A 10,743-nucleotide genomic window follows, 5' to 3' on the forward strand; every position below is an offset into this window, starting at 1 on the left:
CCCAGACACTTGGCTATCCAGCCTGATTTTCATGATTCATTAATTCATTCAGTGTGTACACGTAAATGAGTACTTGTTTCAAGTAACTGAAGCCAAACAAAATAGACAGGTTCCATATTTGTTATGCTGATGATTTTATTATGTAGTACTGCATCGTAGTACCAGATATACGTTTTCAAATGGGTACGACTTGAGCTGTATTCTCTCTCTCTCTCTCTCTCTCTCTCTCTCTCTCTCTCTCTCTCCCCGAGTGGGTGGAAATAAATATTAAACAACTTTTGAACCATGTTCCAGATAAATTGCTATGGACACGTGAAAGATTTCAGTTCATAATAGAAATAGAGGAAGGTATGTAAAATAAAAGCCATGGCATTGCTTCGTTCGATTGAAGACGTGTTACCGTCACGGTTGGGACGTGCTACATTACAGTTTTAGGCATCCAACTACGTTTCCTGAACGCATCATTGAATTTGGACCAATCAGGTGCGTATTTCCTCGAAGATTTCAATGTTTTCATCTCGAATTGCAGAGTCATTGCTCTGCAATTTGCGGTTGCTTGACTCAACAGTCATTGTTATTACTAGTGGCAAATTAATGTTGATGTGTCAATTACGTGACACTGTTAGAAATATTTTTCTGAGTATATTTGTTACGTCTTTGTAGGGAAGCCTCGAGTTGGTACATACTTGCAAATACAGACTTCATTAAATACTTTACGTAATTGCCGTTGGTTATACATAAGTATATATATATATATATATATATACTTCTATGTACTTGACCCTTTTATCTAGTAAAAAGATAAGCTTAGAATTAAAAAAAAGAAAAAGAAAGTTGTCACAACTTGGTCTGTAAAGCTACAGCATGCGATGGGCAACCACATAATCCTCACTATAGATTGTTGTTGAATACTTGCTGTAACTGTGAGCTTCAGAAAAGGCATCTGAGGTGGATATCTTCGCTTAGTGTCGTTTTCATTTCTGTCCGCAATGGAAAGGGCTTTGTTTGGCAGCCTTCCACAATCATTTATTTCCTTGTGCATTGAAAAGCGCGGTGTCCCGTTAGAGCTCCTCTCACTCCACTCTTTTTCTCCACTCTGTTATATTACCTTAATTTTTATTGTCGTTTCACACGTGATTCTCTTTACGAAGGTCCCTCGCGCGCCTCGAAACTGGTTGTTAAGACCTATTTGGTTTTCAGTGAAATGCAAATTTAATTGTTTGTTTCCCAGAGACAACTTTCATGCGAACTGAGGTTTCGCGCGGTGCGAAGGTGTCTCGAAAATGCACAGCTTTCTTCCCGTCACTTTTTCGTGTCGTTTAGATTTCCTTTCATTCACACTTCTGTTTTCTTACTCTTCTTCTCATCATTCACTCCCACCATACTCTTTGACTTCTCGCGCAAATAAACCAGGGTTAGAGTACCCTTGCAACTTATGATCATCCTTGCTTTCGTCTCTCATTCATTTTCTTCTTCACAATTCGTGAAATCTTAAAGAACCAGTGCTGCCTGGTTTTGCTTCCCTCGCTAGCTACCATGCAGTACCTGCAGGTGGGGGGTTGGTCATGCTTCTTGAGCGAGATAAATACCAGAAATTCGCCTTTCAATAGGGCGGGAGTATACGTTGGCGTTGGCCAAGGTCGTGGCAACCTGGCAGATTGTTATCATGATGAGCACTGTTTCAGTATAAAGAGAGTTTGCCTCGTCGCACAGGACGTCCCCCAACACCTTTGTGCTCTTGTGTGGAAATTTAGACACATTTTGGTTTGGCAGCACAAAATTTATGAACAAATAATTTATTGCTAAACATTGTAATGACACTTTAACCAATTAATCAACGATTTCTACATTTCGAAATGTGGTGATAAAATTTTGCTCAAATGAAAAAGCAAAGGTCCGCTCAAAGATGCTTTACAATGATATTTTAAAGGAAAGTTTATAATAGACTATAAAACATCAAGTTGAATAATCGTTATTTTTCATACGTCTAAAATAGTGTCGCTGAAAGTTCGATAGCCTATGCCGACATTTGCGCTTTGTCCTGATATTTAGCGTTACTTGATTTACCTTTTACTGGATTAATAACCTTCAGTATTGATGCGTCCAGACTGTTGTAGTTATTGAGCAGAAATTGTTTTATATTTCATATTTTTATTTCTTCTTTGGGAAGGTGGAAGGATGAACCCTTTAGGTGTCTTGAAACCTAAATAGTACTGTACTGAAAATCAGTTCTTTTCTCTTTACCAGACCACACTCATATAACGATTGATAATAAAGTGGAATTGATTTGTTCGTAAACATTATGATAATCGATGACTTCATATTTTTTATGAAATGACTGTTTTGATGAATTTTTCCTTAAGTAGTTGAAACTTCTTAAGAAATGAGATTCTGGGAAAAATAAAAGATTTGAAAGAGGATGGGCTGGTGACACTAAGAGAGACATGTTTTTAAGGGATACTGAGTATTGCTGCGTGCCACCTGGTACCACCCTCTTGAAGAGGAAAGGGTATAAAAAAGGTTATATATATATATATATATATATATATATATATATATATATATATATATATATATATATATATATATATACATATATATACATATAAATATATACATATATATACACACATATATATATATATATGTATGTGTATATATATATGTATATGTATATATATGTATATATTTATATGTATATATATATGTATATATATATGCATATATATGTATATATATATATGTATATATATATATATATATGTATATATATGTATATATATATATATATGTATATATATATGTATATATATATACATATATATATGTATATATATATGTATATATATATATGTATATATATATATATGTATATATATATATATATGTATATATATATATATATATATATATATATATATATATATATGTATATATATGTATATATATATGCATATATATGTATATATATATGTATATATGTATATATATATGTATATATATATATATGTATATATATATGTATATATATATATATATATATATATATATATGTATATATATATGTATATATATGTATATATATATATATATATATATATATATATATATATATATATATATGTATATATATATATATATATATATATATATATATATATATATATATATATATATGTATATATATATGTATATACATATATATATATATATACATATATATATATATACATATATATATATATATATATATATATATATATATATATGTATATATATATATATATATATATATACATACTTATTTAAAGTCACTGTTTCCTCTGAGAGAGTGGCACCAGGCTTAGGCACCAATTACCCTATATCTTTTGAAATATAAATGATGTATGTGTAATGTATATTACATATACAATGCAATATTGTGGGCACCTATAGATTTTTCTTTATCATTTAGCGCGGTGTCCCCTTCTTTGCCTCCATGAGCGTCCATAGATGTGAGATTTAGCTTTTCAGAGTTGATAATTGCTTGTATAATAATACTGTCAATATGTTTTCTTTCGCTTAGATGAACGACAGGCTTTTTGTTTTCTGACATTCAATTTTTCTGTCTATCTATCTTTCCGTATTGTTTTGTCCTTTGTTTTTTGTTGCCTTGCGACACTAAGACAGCTGTAATTGAAATGACCCTTCTGAATAATCAGTTCTTCGTGGCAGTGAAATATTGAGAGTGACGAAGCAAGGAAATAGAAAAACTGCAGCAGCGCAGAATTCCTTTCCCGATCTTCAGTTCCTGTATACACCTGAGGGCATTTCACCACTTCACCACCGTCTTGCATAGAGAGAAACGTGGGGGAGAGGGGGAGGGAAGGCAAGGTAGGTCCTCATAATTATGAAAGAGTTGTAGGTCCCGAGGACGCGCAAGCCCGCGTGTCCGAATTGCAGCAATAGGTGCACCGTTTTACCTTCTCATCCTTCTTCTTCATCTTCTCGGGAACAGGAAGTGGAGACATCGCTTCCGCGTTCCCCACTCACAACACTGCCTCGGTACTCATTTTTTTTTTTTTTTATCTCTTTACCCGCATTACATCTTAGTCTTTCCTTGGATCTCAGTGTCCTTTATGGGTAACTTGAAAAGAGATAACCGAAAGTTAGAAATTAAGAGAGAGCTATTAAAAGGCGTAGGGAACCGTGGTTTGTTATGGTGGACTCTACTGTGACCCATTGGCCGACAAAAGTTCTCGGGGCAGGACTTGGCAACACTGCAAGTCCGTTGTCTTGCCGGCAACAAGTTTTTGTTGATTCTATAATACTGCTGTCGTTTATGCAGGGATTGAGATAAGAGTCAAGTTTTTTCTGTCACCCTGCCGTTTTCCCATTTCTGTTTAATACTGGAACAATTTTAAAGTCATAGAATTGTATAGGTTCACATTATTGCAGGAAAATAATTTTGCCTGTACGTGTGCGTATGAGTGTGGTTGCGTGTGTGTCGTATGGTCTGATTATTATTATTATTATTATTATTATTATTATTATTATTATTATTATTATTATTATTTCAGAGAAGGAACTTGTTGCCATTTTCTTATCGTACATACCAAGACACCTACGTAAACGGATAACCATTAAGGGGGAAAATAGTACAAGATTATCATAAGGATTTGTAGTTACAGTGGTGTGAAAGAAGTGGATTTTGTAGTCCGTGACGCAGATGTTGAAAAAATATTTTACTACACCACAGATTATCGTAGCATTCAGTCATTCAAATTAATCCGGCATATTGTTCTGATAGAAAAATAATTTTTTTTTTTGGACAGGAAAATAAAGAAGGAAGTGAAAACCTTTAATAGTAAAAGCTGAGAAATGTTAAAGTGTATTCAATTTGTTGTCAAGAATGCAGCGGAAGTGACCTTACCAAGTGATATTTGCGGTTTTTAATCATTTTAATGCTATGTGAGTCAAACAGAGACAAGGAAATGATTATCTTCTTGTTTAGCACACTCCCTCAAACCTACCCACCCCCCTACACAAACCCAGCAAACTCACTTTATGATGTTTCTTTTTGTGGATGTTAATGTAGTAATGCATACATACATTATATATCTGTATGTGCGTATGTGTGTTTATATATACATACATAAATATATATGTAAGGTATGTATGTTTGTATGTATATACACACACACACACATATATATACAGGGTGTTTCGAAATTAGAGCAGCCCCCTCTACAGCATAAACTAAAACTGATATGGACAAAAACAAAAGTAATTCAGAACAGGTATTTATTTAAGTTTCTCTCTGAGTATTTGATATTTTGTGTGGCCTCCATCTGCCTGTACCACAGCCTGCATTCTTGAGGGATATGATTTCAGCAAATTGCAAAAAAGCTGAGACTCAAACTCCATTTCCCTGAGCACTTCAGTCACCTCTCTTCACAGGTCGTCGAGGCTTGGTATACCATCATAGTTCACTGTGCGCGCTTCAACACGATCCTTTAAGATACTACCAATGTTTTCACACACATTAAGGTCAAGGGAGCTACCTGGAAATTCACTTGACGAGAAGAAATCGATACCACTGTTTCGAAGCAGCTCCTTTGTCTGAAGAGCCTTGAAACATGGTGCCTTATCATGCAAAAATGTGACTTCTTCAACAGATAACACATTTTCAGGATCTTTGAGGAAAGGAAATACTCCACCAGTAAGCACAGTTTCTCTAAAGTATTCGCCATTCCATGACTGTCCTTTTTCTTTGATGATCCACATTAACCACTTGGCTGTGAAACAGAAAAAAATTCCCAGACATTCAGGAAATTTCACAACTTGGCGACAGCACACGTCATCGCTGATATCATCCAACTTTGCAGCCCAAATGATGTCATTTTTATGATTTTGCTTCCTGACTGTGTAAATGAAGAATTCATCTGATGCGGCAACATGGAGAAAGTCAGCTTCATCCCAATCTTTAAGAAGTGAACCACAAAACCATGCACGGTCTTCTCTCTGTTGCTGAGTGATGTTGGGTTTGCTGATAACATGAAATGGCTTGATACCAGATTTTTTCAACTTGCGATATACAAAACTATAACTTCTCTTCTTTCCCCTTTTTGTTTGTAGTTCAAGCACCAGTTTACGTAAAGACTTTCTTGGTCTACCCACTGCCTCAGCTATGATGTCTTTTGACTCCTGAGAAAGAACTTCAGGCCTTCCAAGATTCTCACTCTTTTCGCGATGACAGTCATATGGATTTTTGTTCCAGTTTCTTTTAACAAAGGAGTTATCTCTTTTAATGTATTTAGCTATCCAGGAACGTGAAATGAAGGATGCGCCAGCATCCCTGGCCTCTCTGAAGGTTATAGCCCGGGTTCGGTCACTCCATCTGATTTCCTCCGAGTCGTTAGCCATGGCTGTATCTAACTCCGTCACTCAGTCTGAAAATACAAGAAATGTAAAATGAAAAATAGCTTAATAGAAACTTAAAACAATGTACTTGGAGATAGGCTATAGCTGAAAACTTCATAACTTTCCATTTGTTCTGTGGAGGGGGCCTCTAATTTCAAACACCCAGTATATATACATATATATATATATATATATATATATATATATATATATATATATATATATATATATATATATATATATATATATATATAATGTAAGCATTTTACAAGTTCCTCGTATCAGGCAATCCAAAAGGGTAGGCACCCTTTTTGGATTGCCTAATAATGGGTTTAAATACAGTGTTTACAGAAAACCTACTAATTTTTCTTTCTATGTGCATTTTTATTCTGGTCAAAGAAGTAAAGTAAAAAAATCTGTTCATATCCATGTTTTTAAGAGTATTACGCATATGGTATCCCTGAATATATTGATGATGAAATAGGCAAGATTAGGAATACAGGCAAATACGAGTTTTGATGTTTGTGTAAGTTGGAAGTTTTCACTAGTAGCTGGAGAAACTGAAGTACAGTACCCGGTTTATGACGGGGGTTCCGTTCGTACCCCGCGTCATAAACCGAAAATCGTCGTAAACCGAAAAATCGTCGAAAATCGTCAAAAATCCAAAGAAAACCTTACTTTTAATGCTTTTGGTGCATTGAAAACGATGTAAACTGCAATTTTATAGAGTTTTTCATAAAAAAATCCAAAATTTTGATTATTCTGCCGTTTTGAAATGTCCTGACAATGTATTAGACAATGCATTAGAAGTGGCAAAAAAGACTATGCATCAAAACAAAAAAGAACCTTAAAACAAAAAAAATTTGCTTTTATTGCCTTATAATAATAATATGAAAGATATATATATATGTATATATATAAAATTCCATGTGATTCTTGTGACAACTTTAATATTGGTCAAACGGGTTACTGGAAAAGAGAATAGAACAGCATAAAAATGTGTAAGATATGCACAGAAGGTCAGTGGTGTTTTTGTACATGCTAGTGAGAACAATCATGCTATCAACTGGGAAGGGGCAAAGTAGATAGCGTATTCTAATAATGCACGGCAAAGGATTATTATTGAATATAACTTTATAAAACAAAGTTATGAATATCACTCAAGGCATGTATAAACCTGATTCTCTAGTTTCAAAAGAAATTTGTAAAATATTTAAATTTTAAGGAAGGCAGTAAAGATGTATGGAAAAAGAAAAAGGATGATCATATTTGTAAGCAGTACAGGAGCAGTAGTAATAATGAGTTTTTTTGCTCCTCCCCCCCGACACCTGTCAGGCGTGGATTTATAGTCTCCTGTGGTCTGTACGTTTGTCGAAACTGTCCCTTGAGAATATATTGCGATTTCTACCACTAGCCCTAATAAGTGTTGAAGCCACTCCCACTTGGACACCTGTCATTGGTGGATCCGTAGTCTCAAACGGTGGTGTACGTTCGTCAGTACTGTCTCTGTAGTATATATATATATTATGATTTCTAACATTATGCATCATTCCTTTGTCAATGGCTTGGAAATAAAATCGAAACCAGTCAGGACCTACACCCCACACCCCATCTCTTGTTTTTCCACCTGTGGTAATGTGTGAATATATACAGTATTTAATATAATATATATATATATATATATATATATATATATATATATATATATATATATATATATATATATATATATATATATATATATATATATATATATATATATATATATATGTGTATATATATATATATATATATATATATATATATATATATATATATATATATATATGCATATATATAAAGATAGATAGATAGATAAAGGTATGTGTTCATAATACTGATCTTTACTTATTACGGTTAATTGACCCATGGTAACCATTGATTTTTATTAGGCTTGCTGCTTTGTTAAGTGATTCAGTTATCTTAGCAGTGTATACAATGTATTTTTCTGTTGTTCATTCGTCAGTGTGGTTGGCTTACATCCGTGTGAGCACACAGTATTTTCCAGCAAGTAAAAAAAAATGGTTAAAAATCTCATCGTACGCAGCTACTGTCTTTTCGGGAAAAATAAGCAGAAGCATAAGAAGAAGAAAAAGATGAACCGTAACTATGTATTTACTCTGGCTGGTTGGCCATACATGGAACGACATTGGATCTGTAAGCGGTCTCCTTTCGGTCACCTGGTTTGTTTATAAGATAGCGGTCAGTTCTGTAAAAGGAAATAAGGAATCCAGATGTCCTTGCAAGGACACTCAGCTGGTTAGCAAGGATTCTGGTATTTACTCATCTCTTCGTTCTCAGTTTTCGGTTCGATTCTGTGTCCGTCTAGAGTTCAGCAGAAGCCCGGAGGCTGATTGAATCTTTGACAGTTTCTCGGTGCCGAGTTTTTATTATTATTATTAGTAGTAGTAATAGTGACAGATGTAGTAATAGTGCTGTTTCTATTGTTGCACCGTAGTTCTTGTGTTACCACCAGGAATAAATGAATCAAATTGCTACTGGTGGCACGCATTCATAAACTTCAGAATCTTGGAGTGGGTGGATATGTTTTAGGATTACTTCAAGATTGCTGTTGATGGGATCTTTAATGAAGCAAGACCTATCGTGTCTGGAGTTCCACAGGGTAGCGTTCTTGGTCCACTGTTATTTTTAGTGTATACAAGTGATATGGTTGTTGGCCACGAAAACAAGATCGTTCAGTATGCACTTGTGGGTGTAGTAAAGTCTCCGCTTATGAGAAATGAAGCTGCCCTCAACCTCAGTGGGGACATGGACTGGATCAGTGAATGGTGTAATCGGTGGGGTATGAGGCCAAACTCCAGTAAAACGAAAAACTATTGATTAGCCCAACTCGTACAGATTTTCCATCCCATCCTCCCCTTCAAGTGGATGGAACTTTGCTGAATAAGTCTGAAGCTTTAGCTATTCTACTAAGGGATTCAGAGCCAATGAAACACTGTTTTTCGGCAACAACTTTTTACCAAAGCATCGGATAAAGGTGAAAGTTGGCAAGTGTATATTTTATAACCCTACCTAATTTTTGCAAGCATTATTTAGTACCTAAGTTCGATAGTTTGATATTTATAGAATAAAATGAAGTCGCCGATGCCGGAACCGAGAAAACCACAGACAAGGATCCTAAAGCAATTCGTTACTTAAACGTAATATGACGTCATGAGGCTCCGCCCATCCACCAGGTAGGCGGTGAATGAATATGCTTACAGTCTAGGCTTCAACAAATTCGATAATGGCCAGTAGGATATGGAATTGTCCCCGTGGTTGCAAGACTGTATTTGTGCTACAACTTGCCACTTCGTGTACAAGCTAGACGACCCGTGGCAAGATTTACCATAGCGTGAATAGGTAATTATTTCTATAGTGGGTAATAGTTGCTTGGCCACCTCAGAAGTGTGGTCAGGAGCTGTTGTTAGACAATCCCGACCTCTTCCTCGAGAGTGACGATTAAGACATTTTGTAAATAAATTATGTATAGTGTTAGACGTTTTAGTTGTACATCTAAAACATATTTATTAAAACACAGTGATTATAACAATACGTTCCTCATTCAAACTGATTCCAATATATTTTCCTTTCCATGCGCATCAATATAAATCGTGTTACATTTGATTGATATTAAGTAAGTAAATACTGTTTGGGGTGCTGTATAATATAAATAAAAAAAAAGAAAAATAGCAATGGGTTACATTAACTGAAGTAAAACAATGGCGTTGACCTTTAAACCTCTAACAATTAAGAGAAATGAGGTATCCTTGCTTTTCATTTGAATTCTACTTCTAGTGACCGCTCCTGACTTGCTGCAAATAGAAGGCTATAGTGTCGAAACTTGAGGCAAAACAAAACGGATTGTCTTTTTGTATTCCCGCCCTGAATAGATGTAGATCTAACAAATGAATTATAGACTGGTTCATTATGTGGATGAATTGCATACATTGAATTATTTGTAAAAGTAGAAACAATACGAATATCACTAAAATGGAAGAATTCCAAGCTAACAACTTAGTCCCAACAACTAATAATAATAATAATAATAATAATAACTGAGAATGCGCGCCATTATTTTAATCGCTGAAACCTGGGGTAGGTACTAATGTTAATTAGTGAATAGGCTATGTCATCAGCAAGTGGGCAGAGCCACAGTGAGGAGACATTTTCCCCATATGTAAACTTCTCTTAACTGTGGGTGGAGCCTCATGGCGTCATAGGTTAACGTCGTTATTGTGTTCAAAACCCTTGCCTGCGATTTTGATGGCTCTGGCATCAAAACGCACTTTTGCTCTGATA

This window comes from Macrobrachium rosenbergii, chromosome 9 (genome assembly GCF_040412425.1).
Source record: "Macrobrachium rosenbergii isolate ZJJX-2024 chromosome 9, ASM4041242v1, whole genome shotgun sequence".
Classification (NCBI taxonomy): Eukaryota; Metazoa; Arthropoda; class Malacostraca; order Decapoda; family Palaemonidae; genus Macrobrachium; species Macrobrachium rosenbergii.